The sequence below is a fragment of the Rhineura floridana genome, chromosome 6 (genome assembly GCF_030035675.1).
Source record: "Rhineura floridana isolate rRhiFlo1 chromosome 6, rRhiFlo1.hap2, whole genome shotgun sequence".
In the NCBI taxonomy this organism is placed as follows: Eukaryota; Metazoa; Chordata; class Lepidosauria; order Squamata; family Rhineuridae; genus Rhineura; species Rhineura floridana.
In genome coordinates, this window is record NC_084485.1 from 87,040,937 (window position 1) to 87,055,840 (window position 14,904).

Here is a 14,904-nt window from a genome sequence, read left to right on the forward strand (position 1 = left end):
GCCTGCCTCTTCTTCTTCCCCCCTTGCTGCCCCCCCTTTGGACAATCCCAGTTTGCTCTGGGTGGACCTGATTTGACCTAGGGTGAACCAATGCTCTCAATCCACTCTGGCCAAATCACAGGTTGATTCAAATCTGCCTGATTCAGTTCAAGAACTGGGATTCGGTCAGAGCAGTTGCACAGCCTAGATTCAACCTTGGAATCCAGCAGCCAGTGGGACTTTCTATAGTAATAGGTTGTTGCTGAGTTCTTCTGCCCTTGATGCAAACCCCTTGTGCTATTTGTACAGAACATGGCTGGAGGATGTATCCATTCCCCAACTCCTAGAACAGACAAATCTGTAGTAGTTAGCCCTGATAATTAGGATAACATTCTTTCTGGCGTAGATTCAGATAAATAATTTTCTTGCCCTGGTTGTCTTTCTCAGTTGCTGCATGTATCTTATGACTATAAAAAGAAATATGATTGGCTGGAAAAGTTCAAATGCTGGATGGATTCTATAGTGTTGGACAAGGTGTAAGAGTGGAGTTTGTCTGGAGTACCTTGTACCCTGGATTACTTCAGATGATAGTGGGTTTCCACTTGTGCAGTAGCTGTGCTTCACTTTCAGTGTTTGCCAAGGAAAAAGCTGACTCATCTGACTCCACCTCTGTTTCTAAGGTTAGGAAAATTTACGTCTGAAACCTGAATCTCTTTATAAACCAAGTTGCTGTATAAACTGTTGTACAATGCACTGACAATATGTCTTTCAGCTGAACCTTTGTGTGTGTGTTGGTGGGGGGAACACGACATTTTGTTTTGTTTATCACCATTTCTCTTCATTACACACTCTATAGCATTCTGTTTTATTAGTGTAAGTTTACATGTTAAGGGCAACACAAGGCTGGAAGGACCATATAAAATGGGCTCATGTTGGTTTAAAGTAATTCAAAAATTACTGTCTGAGCACACTGATCTGGTTAAATCCACATTTGCAGCTCTCATTTATGACAAGAGCCCCGTAAATTGTTAATTTTAGTATTATGGCCAGACCTGCCCTTTGATCTTACCACCCTCACTAGATTCGTTTGTGTATGTGCAAGAGTCCAAGAGCAGAAACACGATGTTTATTTGTGCAGCAAACTGGCAAATGATTTTTCATGTCTTTTTTTATACAAGTTATATAATAGGTTTTTTCTCCCCCCCCTTTGATATAGAAAAAGTAGTTCAGCTTCCTCTTTTCCTCTACCCCCCCTCCAATCCATATCCATCCATCTCTCTGGTCTTTATTTAATTTTCAGCTGTTTTATTTGAACATTCATAAACTTTGAGCCCTAAGCCAGGCTTAAAACCACATCGGGAACACATTATAAAAAAAAGTCTCAAACAATGCTGAGAAGAATAGGCCCATGTTGAGACGATGTACGTTTGATAAACATGTGGGTTTACAGGCGCATTGGACTAAGCAGGCACTTCTGTAGCATATAGTGTTTTTTATTTATAGATGTCTATTTTGTGAAGAGCAGGTCCTGTTTAGCTAGCTCTCTGGGTGGTCCAGGATAGCTCTCGCTTAGGCTTTCAGTAGCCTGCAGGCGTAATTGGTATGCATGCTGTTGTATCTAAGATAGCTTAATAAAGCATTACATATCTTACTGCTTCCATATTTTATTACCTAACCCAGTGCATGTGGTCAGCGAGTAATTTGAATCAGCTGTGTTTTTACTTTCTGTTTTAAGGTTGAATTTCTCTGTGAATTCTTTGAAACAAACTAATACGATGCATGCAATGATAAAGGGGGTTAATCAGAGACAGACTGTTAGTACAATATTGGATTGCCCCAGGTGTAGTTTATTTTCATATTATTGGTGGTTTAACTATAGAGTATATTAGAAGAAGAAATAATATTTCTTCTCAGAATATGGGACAAAAAATGCAGACTCATTTCAGAATTGGGGTTTGCTTTCCATATAATGGCTACTGTATCTCGTTCCCCAAATTAGGTTAGGTTGAATTAGCCCATTTATTCATTAACTTACCTATAATGGAATATTCTCCATATTAAAAAGATTGTAAGGCAGTCTTTATGAAAGTATAGCAGGGAATTCTGTTAAACCTGGTAAATGTTCCAACAAGGCCCTTTAAAATGTGACAAAATGGGTTTCCATGGTGGCTAGTGCTTAGAGAAGCAGATTAATCAGCCAATGCATTTATTATAGAATGACACTCTTTTCTTTGACATAAGATCCTAAGAGGTTCATTGGGGCCCAGTTCATAGGCCTGTCACAAGCCTATAAAATGCTAATGTACCTAATCTTTTTTTTTTTTACTGTTTTTGACAGTTCTGGTTACAGTAGGGCCCCGCTTTGCGGTGCTCCGCTTTGCAGCGTTCCACCAATACAGCGGTTGTCAATTGCAGAAAGCCCCACTCCTACGGCACTTGTTCCACTTATATGGCATTTTCTGGGCGTCGGGCACCATTTTAGACAATGTTAGTCAATGCGTTCCGCTTTACGCCGGATTTCACTTTACGGCGGCGGTCCAGGACGGAACCTGCCATATGAGCGGGGCCCTACTGTAGTTCTCTTCTGCTAAAAACAGCTGAATTACTGGGTCAAACCAGAGTTGTATGAACTCTTCCCTTTTACCAAGCAACATCACCCAAGGAAACTTTTGAAGAACCAAGGGTGTAGTGGTGTTTTTTTAATGTGTGTGTGTGTAAGATCAGAATTTTTCTCAAGGACTCATCTTTCTGACAGTTAATTGAAATATAGCAAGGTTTGCAAGAGCTATTTGCTAGATGAAAGCAAGGTCCATGCCTCAACCTTCCTGCAAGTTAAAACACTACAAGTTAATTAAAATTAAAAACTTTAAAAAATGGCAGTGTGGCAATATGAAGTGTCTTTTTTTTATATAAAATATACTCAGGAGCCAAATGTTTGGTGAGTCTAAGAGCTCATTCCAAGAATTCGGCTTTTTACCAGTTGATTAAAATAAACAGTCTCTCAAGAGCTGATCTGTTACCCCAAAGTAAGATCTTCGCAAAATCTCAGCTCCTTAAATGGAGCAGTGGCAACAGAATATGTAATGTGTTTTTATGTAACTTTTTGTGAACTATTGTCTGAGGTGTGAATGTAAATATAAAATAAATGACTTTTAATTGGTGCAACTGTCATCTTTGGATACAGTGTGTGGCTGCTGTAGGAAACCAAAAGCTGGACTAGATGGACATTTGCTTGCTAGTGGCACGTGGGTGTGGGTGGGTTAGACAGGTCATTTCCAATTCTAAAATACTATGATTTTTAGTAGCAGTATGAACCAGTTCATCTTTTTCTTCATTGGGCAAGGGGATATATTTGATGGCCTTACATGCTCCTTCCCACTCTACTATTTTATAATTTTATGATTTCATTCAACATCTGAATGGTGTCCAACAATAACATACAAAAATAAATATCAAAAGAAAAAATATGAAACAAATTCCAGCAATAAAAATGCTGCAATAACCTAAGAATATAATTTTAGTTCAAGATTGGTTTTAATTAAAATAAACATAATACTAAACTCATAAACATTAAACCAATAAATGTATCAGTACAAACATTTCCATAAATAAGAAACTAACAATAAATAGGTCAGGTGACCGCCAGCTGAGTCTCCAGACATAGAGTAAGAGCACAGGATACCAAGAGCCACTATGTTCTTCTCATGTCAAAACGGCACTCTCACTACAGCTTAAAGAAGAGGCAAAAGAATGGAGAGGTGGCCCCTATGCTTGCTGTTCCCCTACAGCTATTGGATTTTCCCCTTTAGCAGTGGCACTCCAGCAGTGGCTGTGACTTTAGCCCAGCCCAAAGCACATTCACAAGATGCCAATGACACACCTCCAAACATGCACAAGATATGTGCTGCAGTTAATTAGGGCATAGTTGAGCCTGAGTTAGAATGCTGTCTGAGATCTCAACCAGCAGAGGGTGTATGGAAGGACTGTCGGACTGACCAACAAGGACAAGGAGAAGTCCCATGCTTCTCTATGCAGACGACACGGTACTGATGTCTTTTTCCAAAATCGGTCTCAAGCGCCTCCTTCGGATTTTTATAAATTATTGTGAAAAAAACTATCTCTCTATTAACTTTAACAAATCTAAGGTAATGGTTTTCTCCAAAAAGAGACCGAATACACAATGGAAAATAAAGGACAAAATGTTTGAACAGGTCAAAAAGTATAAATACCTTGGAATTATATTTTGCTCTACACTTTCCTGGACCTCCTATATCCAGGCTGCAATACAAGCTGCTTATAACACCATTAGAGTTACAATCAGATTTTTTCATACCAAAGGTGGCCGTTTTATTCCCGCTGCACTAACAATTTTTAAAACCAAAATCCTCTCACAATTATATGGTATCCCAATTTGGATTTTAAATTTCCACAATAAAATAGAAACATTACTCTCAAGCTTCCTCCGTTCTATTTTTGGACTTCCAAAATGTGCCTCTCCTGCTGGCCTTCGCCTAGAGGCCGGAATCTCCTCAATAGAATGTACAGCCTGGATACAGGCCTATAGGTTTTGGCTTAAAATAGCTTATTCTGAGCCCCATTTAGGGCTCTTGCACCTAATTTGGAAATATCCCTTTGAAAGTACATGGACCAAAACCTTTAGTGGGAAGCTAAAATACCTAGGCCTGTCTCTTGAACTATTATCATCTTGAAACCTAGCGATGGCTAAGTCTACCATCATCCAACGATTAAAGGATATTGACCAACAATATCTAATCTCAAAGGCCCACACATCGTGCTCCCCAATGCACTTTAATTTAAGTTTCCGTTTTCCGTCTTCAGCAATATATTTGGAAGAGTTAACCTCCTCACACTATAGATTTCTGTTCTCTCATGCCAGATTCAACTGTCTACCATCAGCTCTCTTAACGGGTCGTTATCAAGGTATCCCGCTAGAAAGACGCTGCTGTATTTGTAATCAGAATTTACCTGAAGCCCTGGAACATGTCCTACTTAACTGTGAGATATACAATGTTCCAAGAGTTAAATTAATTCTACCATCCATTTCTACCTTTTCTGATAGAACACCAGAATGGATTGTTCACTTTCTTTTGTCCGATAAAGACAAAACTCTAACAGAACTAGTTGCCAAATTTCTCTATGTATCACAATCCATACGTAAAAACCAGGTTCGAATTATGCACTCTTGATTTAATGACTTATTTTAATTCTCTGTTCTTGATAAATTGCTAGACGAAGAATTTTGCCTGTTAGCTTAAAACTGAACTTTGGCTTATTTCTATCTTGTTTTACTTTTAATTCTATTACTGTTAAATGTACTTACCTGTATATTTAAATTGTATATAACCAGCTCAGGTCTATGACCGTAATAAATAAATAATAATGACAAGGAGATCTTTAATGCTGAGGTGGCCTGAGGTGGCCTGGGAGACCCAGTGCCTGCAGGAGGAAGAGACCATCGCCCAAGGGAAGGAGAGGCTGCTGCTGCTGTGCTGCTGTGCTGCTGCTGCTGCTGCTGTGGGACCACCACCTCCACCACCCTTCCCTGAGGGTCTTCTGCCCGGCAGGACCAGGCCCCAGGTACCCAGCCAGCTAGGACTGATTCTCACCACCTGTCCCTTTTTGGAGGGATACATAAGCTGGCTGGCTGAGGTGGCCTGGGAGACCCAGTGCCTGCAGGAGGAAGAGACCATTGCCCAAGGGAAGGAGAGGCTGCTGTGCTGCTGTGCTGCTGTGCTGCTGTGCTGCTGTGCTGCTGTGCTGCTGTGCTGCTGTGCTGCTGTGCTGCTGTGCTGCTGTGCTGCTGTGCTGCTGTGCTGCTGTGCTGCTGTGCTGCTGTGCTGCTGTGCTGCTGTGCTGCTGTGCTGCTGTGCTGCTGTGCTGCTGTGCTGCTGTGCTGCTGTGCTGCTGTGCTGCTGTGCTGCTGCTGCTGCTGCGGGACCACCACCTCCACCACCCTTCCCTGAGGGTCTTCTGCCTGGCAGGACCAGGCCCCAGGTACCCAGCCAGCTAGGACTGATTCTCACCACCTGTCCCTCTTTGGAGGGATACATAAGCCGGCTGGCTGAGGTGGCCTGGGAGACCCAGTGCCTGCAGGAGGAAGAGACTATCGCCCCAAGGGAAGGAGAGGCTGCTGCTCTTGCTGCTTTCTTTCTGGGTGCTTATATGAATGCATGTTGTGAGAGTGTGTATTTTATGTATTTGAGTTTTTTGTATTTTTCTTTTTGTATTTATAGTTTATAATGTGCCTGGGGAAGAGATCTTTCCATCTAGCGGGGAGACATGAGGGGGCCCCAATTGCTGTAGTGACGGGCAGAGGGAGGTATGGTGTTATGAGAAGGACGTGCCAGGTAAGGGGAACGCGGCCCAGACATGTTGTGGCTGTGCCTTGTTCTGGTCCTTCTCATACCCGCAGGGTTGTTGGTTGTCCTCTCAGCCAACTCTCAGATCTCCAGCTGCTGCTTCTTAATGCCAGATCGGTTCATAATAAAAAAACCCTCGTCCATGATTTGATTATGGACGAGGCAGCCGATCTGGCATGCATAACCGAGACCTGGGTGGGCGAACAGGGAGGAGTTAGTCTCTCCCAGATCTGCCCACCGGGGTATTTGGTTCAGCATCATGGTAGATCTGAGGGTCAGGGAGGTGGGGTTGCTGTGGTCTATAAGAGTTCCATCTCACTCACCAAGCACCATGTCCATACAACTACTGGTCTGGAATGTTTGCACCTTGTGTTGGGCCAGAGGGACAGACTAGGAATCCTTCTGGTGTACCGCCCACCTTGCTGCCCAGTGGCTTCCCTAACTGAGTTGACGGAAGTGGTCTCGGAGGTATTGTTGAGATCCCCTAGACTATTAGTACTGGGGGATGTCAACATTCATGCTGAGGCTACTTTGTCTGGGGCGTCTCAGGACTTCATGGACTCCATGACAACCATGAGGCTGTCCCAATATGTTAGTGGCCCAACACATATATCGGGGCATACACTCGACCTTATTTTTGTTACTGGACATGGGGATAGTGATCTGGATGTGAGGAGTTTTACATCTCTCCCTTTGTCATGGACAGATCACTGCTTGCTGAAGTTTAGACTTTCAGCGACCTTTTCCCTCCGCAAGGGTGGGGGACCTATTAAATTGGTCCGCCCCCGGAGACTAATGAATCCTTAAGGTTTTCAAAGGGCTCTGGGGGATTTTCCGGCTGATAGGACCGGCGCTCCTGTTGAAGCCCTGGTTAATCTGTGGAATGCGGAGATGGCCCGGGCTGTCGACACGATCGCTCCTGCGCGCCCTCTCCTTTCCAGAGCTCATTCAGCTCCTTGGTATACTCCAGAGTTGAGGGCGATGAAGCAAGATAGGAGGCGGCTTGAGCGGAGATGGAGACGAACTCCTGATGAATGCAACTATACGCTGGTTTGTGCTTTCACCAAGCGGTATATAGGAGCGGTGAGGGCAGCGAAAAAACAATATTTCGCCGCCACTATTAAGGCATCTCTCTCCCGCCCAGCGGAGCTTTTTAGAGTTGTCCAAGGGCTACTCCATATAGGCCTTCAGGACACGGTAGATACTTCGGTGGCCCGCTGCAATGAGTTTGCTGAGCACTTCCAGCATAAGATCTTACGCATTCGTCGGGACCTAGACTCTCATTTTATAGCAGTTAACCCTAGTGAGGTGTCTGGTGCACAGTCTTATCATGTTTTGTTGGATGAGTTTCAGTCGGTTCAGTTCGAGGACGTGGACAAGGTGCTTGGACAGGTACATGCAACCACTTCGGAACTAGATCCTTGCCCCTCTTGGCTAATAAAAACTGGCAAGGAGGGAACAGTTGGCTGGGCCAGGGAAGTGATAAATGCCTCCTTGCAAGAGGGAGTGGTCCCTGGCTGTCTGAAGGAGGCAGCAGTGAGACCACTCCTGAAAAAGCCTTCCCTGGACCCAGAGGATTTCAGCAGCTACAGACCAGTGGCAAATGTTCCATATCTCGGCAAGATCTTGGAACGAGTGGTTGCTGACCAGCTCCAGGCGCTATTGGATGAAACCGATTATCTAGATCCATTTCAATCGGGTTTCAGGCCCGGTTTCGGCACTGAGACGGCCTTGGTCGCCCTGTTTGATGATCTATGTCGGGAGAGAGACAGAGGTAGTGTAACTCTGTTGATTCTCCTTGATCTCTCAGCGGCTTTTGATACCATCGACCATGGTATCCTTCTGGATTGGCTTGTGGAGTTGGGAGTTGGAGGCACTGCGTGGCAGTGGTTCCGCTCCTACTTGGCAGGCCGTCTCCAGAAGATAGTGCTTGGGGAACATTGCTCGACACCGTGGGTACTCCAATGTGGGGTCCCGCAGGGTTCGGTTTTGTCTCCCATGCTTTTTAACATCTATATGAAGCCGTTGGGTGCGGTCATCAGGAGTTTTGGAGTGCATTGTCACCAGTATGCTGATGACACGCAGCTCTACTTCTCCTTTTCATCTTCCTCAGGTGAGGCGGTCAATGTGCTGAACCGTTGCCTGGACGTGACAATGGACTGGATGAGAACTAACAAACTGAGACTCAATCCTGATAAGACTGAGATGCTGTTGGTGGATGGTTTTTCCAATCAGATGGTGGATACATATCCTGTCCTGGATGGGGTTACACTCCTCCTAAAGGAACAGGTTCGTAGTCTGGGAGTCGTTCTAGACTCTTCCCTGTCACTTGAGGCTCATGTAGCCTCGGTGGCACGGAATGCGTTCTACCAACTTCGATTGGTAGCCCAGCTACATCCCTACCTGAGTAAGGAGGATCTTACATCAGTAGTACATGCTCTGGTAACCTCACGTTTGGATTACTGTAATGCGCTCTACGTAGGGCTACCTCTGAAGATGGTTCGGAAGCTACAGCTGGTGCAAAATGCGGCGGCCAGACTGCTAACAAGAACGACCATATAACACCTGTTTTGGCCCGCTTGCACTGGCTTCCAATACGCTTCCGGGCCAAATTCAAAGTGTTGGTATTAACCTATAAAGCCTTATACGGCATGGGACCTCGATATCTGTCGGAACGCCTCTCCTGCTATGAACCGGCTCATACGCTACAGTCTGCTACGAAGGCCCTCCTCCGGGTCCCGACTCATAGGGAGGCCCGGAGGGCAGTGACAAGATCAAGGGCCTTCTCAGTGGTGGCCCCCGAACTATGGAATAGTCTCCCCGAGGAGGCTCGCCTGGCGCCGACACTATCATCCTTTCGACGCCAGGTTAAAACCTTTCTCTATTCCGAGGCATTTTAATTTTGTGTTAATGATTGTAATGTTTGTAATTTGATTTTAGCCTTTGCTGTTTTTAGATTGTGAAATTTGATTTTAGACTGATGTTTTTGTATTATATTGTATTTTATTGTATCTATGTTCACCGCCCAGAGAGCTATTGCTAGTCGGGCGGTATATAAGTTTTAAAAATAAATAATAAAATAAATAAATATAAATAATGCTTTCTTCCTTATCAATTACATGAAGCTGTGTGAACCACTTTTTACTGCAGGTGGTGGGAATCCTGACTACAACCTTCATGTGCATATAAGGCAGGATCTTGCTCTCTTTGGGGGGCTTCATAGAGCTATGGTTCCCAGAGTTCCTTGGGGATTGATTGTTAAACAACTCTGGGATCTGGAGCTCTGGAAGCTGATAGAGGTCTCCTCTCAGCATCCTTAATAAACCACGGTTCCCAGGATTCTTTGGGGGAAGCCATGGCTGTTAAAGTGGTATAATTTAAATGTATGGTGCATATGTGATTTTGTTATCTTGTTTTGGCAACCTTTGGAATCTTAAATGTCAAGACAATGAAACTAAGATATGCTATTGAAAAGGACAGGAATGAAAGATGCTCAGCTGATTATTCCCAGGTCCGAGACACTGTGAGGCTGTTGGCAGATAAGGCACCTTAAGACACACCTTCCTCCCTATATTGGCACATATAGCCCCAATGTCAAGGGTGGTCAATGTAGTGTCCTCCATAAGTTGTTGGTCTACAACTCCCATAATCACTGACCATTGGCCATGCTGGTTATTATTATTTATTATTATTAAATTTATTTATACCCCGCCATTTGGCCACAGGCCCTTGAGGCGGCTTACAAAGAAAAATAAACACAAGTATAAAAATACATCAATAAAAGCAATACAATTTACAAAAATTAAACTAAATAACAAAAAACATTAAGAAAAACAAATGTCCAAGAAATGTTTTGAACAAGTGAATTTAAAATGGACCACTCTCTGTCTTTGCCAGCACACAATATTCCATGCTTAGAGTCTCTCTCAGACACAGTTTACTCTGTTCCAGTCCCAGCAGACTGTTGGGATTGGACCCCATTTTTGAGACTTCCATTTCTAAGCCAAACTCAGTCATCAGATGCAAGCTGAAAGGAGGCAGGTTGATGGGAGCTGGAGTACAGCAACATCTGGGCACTACATTGGCTACCCCTGCCCTGCTTTGATGACTTTTGTACAGGCCTGGAATACTTTTGTATTCCATACTGCTTTTAACTGAAATGTATGGGTTGTAGTCAATTAAGGCCTACTCACAGTAGAGTAGACCCACTGAAATTAATGAATCTAGGTTAGTCATGTCTATTCACTTCAATGGGTCTTTGAATAGGACTAACATTGAATAACACCTCATGTTGGTATATTTTTGCTGGTAGCCATCTTTAATGTGCCATTTTTGCTGTCTGCTTTTGCACGTGTATTGTTTTTATGTGCTGGTATTGCTTTAATCTGCTGCTGTTATGCTTTTTAGAAGCCCAACAGAAGCAGGCATCAGCAGCCATGGGCCCTCATCAACTGCCTCAGGAGACTGATGATAGGCCTGCTATGTGCCAGGTGTGAGGGACTGCTAGCATTTGGTTATTTTATTATTTGTAATGTTGCTATAGATTGTTTTTTAAGAAGTTGGGAGCTGCCTTGAGTTTGATCACCCTAAGGCACCTAATGAGCATGCTGATATGATGGTGGTAGAGGGCTGACCGGGTGGCTGTGATCAGGGTTAGTTTCTTGACTCCAAGCTAGAAGAAACACTTTTCCCTGCTCCCACGAATACACAGCTTGAATCCTCTGTTGGGGGAGGAATGAAGAGACCTGCTCCTCTTCTCTTAGAGACCTGTTCAGAATCTGGAGGATCATCCAGCTATGTTCCACAGAGATGGAGAGTCTTGATACTAAGAAGGATGTGTAAGGTTTCTTCTTATAGATTTACATGCACACCTGATGTCTCCCCTTCCACCTGTGCTTCATGACCCAGTTTTACCTTGCGAGTGTGATCTCCCTGCCGTTTTAAACTTCCCAGAATGCTGGAAAGAGATGCAACATCAGAGCACCATTTGACAGAGCTTGGAAAAGTTACTTTTTTTGAACTACAACTCCCATCAGCCCCAGCCAGCATGGCCACTGGCTTGGGCTGATGGAAGATGTAGTTCAAAAAAGTAACTTTTCCAAGCTCTGCCATTTGAAATAGTGGATGGTTTGCAGCCACCCACCACACAAGGTAAAACAGGGCCATGGGGCATCAGTGGGAGGGCAAGCCCACCAAGAGCAGGCATAAGCAGCCATGGGCCCTCATCAGGTGCCTCAGGAGACCAGGGTCTGATAACAGGCCTACTGTGTGCCACGGGTGAAGGACTACTAGCATCTGGTTAGTGAATTTGAGTTCCTGTGCCCTTGAGAAACCGACTAGGAAAGACCCCAGAGGTATGCAGATTGTATTTTAGGGTTTCTACTGCAAACCTGGAAATATGGGGAATGGCAGAGGACCCCTCATGTTCAAAGCAGGAAAGGCAGACTGTCGACAGTGTATGTGGGTCCTACAACGTCCCCTGCCATCTGTGCTGACTGACAAAGTTCAGTGAGAACTGAAGTAAGTCCTGCGGGAAATGGGATGCATTGACTTCCTTCTATTACACTCATCTGGATATACCCTCCAAGATGTCAATTCACTGCTGAAATAAAATAATAGGGAAGTACTACTGGCCCGAAGAATAAAGGGAATCAGCAGGGTATGAAAAAAAATGGTGGCCCAGAGAGGACATTTTAGGTGTCATTGCCACACAGAAGAGCAATTAATATCCCACCCATTGCTCAGCAGTGTGTTCATAAAAGCCCTCTGGGATTTAGGGTCCGGTTTCCGACTTTTAATATCCAGACTCTACCACATGCTGCAAGCTTAATTGTGTTCATCTGTGTCTTTTTAGAAATGTGGCGGCCTGCTGGTTGCATTTAATCCTTTATCTTATTCCTGCTAATCTGTTTTCTATTTCTAGACAAATTCCCAAATCTTGGCCACCTAAATAGAACCCACAAAATGTTCACATGCAGTGAAGGAAAGGAGCCTCTTTTGGAGGGCAGATTTGAATGAGGACTTCTCCAAAGTGCATAGTTTGCAGCTGATAGCCAGGAACCTGCCCTTTACTTCCACTATTATTCCATTTTAAACAGTCATGGCTTCCCTCAAATAATCCTGGGAAGTGTAGTTTGTGGAGGGTACTGAGAGTTATTAGACCGTTATTCCCCTCACAGAGCTCCAATTCCCAGAATTCTCTGGGAAGAGGGGCTGACTGTTAAACCACTCTGGGAATTGTAACTCTGTGAGGAGATTAGGAGTCTCCTAACAGCTCTCAGCATCCTTCAGAAACTGCACTTCCCAGGATTCTTTGGGGGAAGACATGACTATTTAAAGTGGAATAATAGTGGAATAAATATATGGTGTGAATGTGGCCTTAGAGTCGCACACTTCCCACAAACTGTTAATTGCTACGAATAAAAAACAACATAAATTCACCCGGCATCCAAAGAACACAGTCCCGACTTTTATGGCTATGAAGGTTAACAGTGTTTCTTGTGTTAGATTGGCTAAGTGGTCTGCTGCTAACAATTCATATGCTTCTTTTGAGTATCATGTGCAACATTATCCTCCCAACTGGTCATCAGGCTCCATAACTCTTTTTCTTTCTTTCTTTCTTTCTTTGGAAAGTATTAATTTTTTAAAAAAATATTTAAATTTGAAACTTATAGTGGTGGTGAAATTCTATTTTATAACCATATTTATTATTATTTTCATTTTATAATAAATTATTATACAACATTTTAAAGTGATACAATTTAATTAATTAAGGTATTTATATACCACATAATCATTAACATTTTAAAGTGGTGTACATAAAATTACAAAAAATAAACCATACAAAGAATAAGAACAATAGAAAATCATCATAAAACTGAACACTACCTTAAAATGCCCCCTGAAATAAAGTTTTTGTCATGCACCTGAAGTTCAGCAAGAAGAAGAACTGTATAATCTCAGTTGGCAGAGAATTCCACAGGCTTGGGCCCACAATGCTGAATGCAGTTGCACAGCTTCTAGGAGTTACAAGCTGCGCAGTTGAGCCATGGGGGACCACCAACAAAGACTCCACTAAAGATCTCAGTGATGAGGCAGGGATTTGAGGGATCAGGTGGCTCTTAAGATATCCTGGACCCAAGTTAAGGACCTTTTTTGGGGTAAATATTAGGAAGTCAGGTTAAATTAGCACAATAAAAATTAAATCAAACCATTACAATATTTTAAATGAATCTGATACATGCTTAGGCAATCAAGAGGTCTTCTGTATCTTTAAAAGTTGTGCAGGGGGAAGGGAAAATTTCACCTTGTGGTTTTTCCCATTACAGTGTTGCAAGAAAATCTGCACTTGGCTGAATTTTCTCTTCTCTTAAAGATACAGAATCATTCTCAGGCCTTGAGCCTGGCAACCCTACCCATATTCCTGATGCACCTGATGTCAGTGTGGTGTAATGGTTAAGTTGTTGAACTATGACCTGGGGGACTGGGGTTTGAATCTCCTCTCAGCCATGAAGCTCACTGTGTAACCTTGGGATAGTCACTGCTTCTCAGCCTAACCTATCTTACAGGGTTGTTGAGAGTATAAAATGGGGAGAGGAGAACCTTGTACACCACCTTGAGCTCCTTGAAGGAAACATGGGATGAAAATATAATAAGTAAATAAAATACCTGTTATCCATAAGGACCATACGATGGCCTGGAAATTCTGTGCAGATGGGCAGAAGATAGGTTAAAATGGACACAGGCAGGTTTCAGGAATGCTGTCTGTATGAGACACACGAGAGACCTCAGGAGCCCCCCTTTCAGCACCTTCAGATTTTGAGTTTGCTTGTATGTGTGGATATTTGCAATCCTGGACTTCAGGTCTTGAACTTGATACACAAGTTAAAATTATTTATCAATTTTCAAGATTGGTGCCTGAATTTCAGTTTCAGTATGCATCTGGTTTGAAAATAAGAGCTCAGTTTCAGCCAAAGAAGAAAAAGAGAGGATTGTTTGAAATTCAAACAATAGGTCTGCCAGCCACACCACCAAACATTGCCTGTACTACACTTGGGTACAGTAATAGTTTGAGCTCTTCTTCCTGGTGAAGATGAAACAGGGCATGCATCAAAGATTTTTGGTGTGGTTTTGATAAAAATGAAACACAGTGGGGAGTGGTTTAAGAGGGGGAATTCAAACAAAAATCCAAACTCAAACTTTCATTTTTAAAATCAGCAAGATGTCTTTTTAAAGTCTTTTTCAAGTTTTAGAATTTACTCAGTATCTACCTGAAGCTGTTCTCTAACCCAACGCTTCTTGCTGGTTGTTTAATAAATCACCCACAAACTTCCTGTGTTCTTTTCCACCATTTGCAATCAATAATGTGATGAAAATTATGGTTGTTTTTGAAATGAGCAGACTAAACATTTGTCTCTGAATTGAAAATGGGTGGGGGGAGGAGCAGGCCAGAGAACCAAGATAGCTTCCCCTGAAATTGCATTCCTCTGTCTCATCTGTTAAAAAGACAGCTCTAATATATGGTCTGACCACAGACCTGAAATCT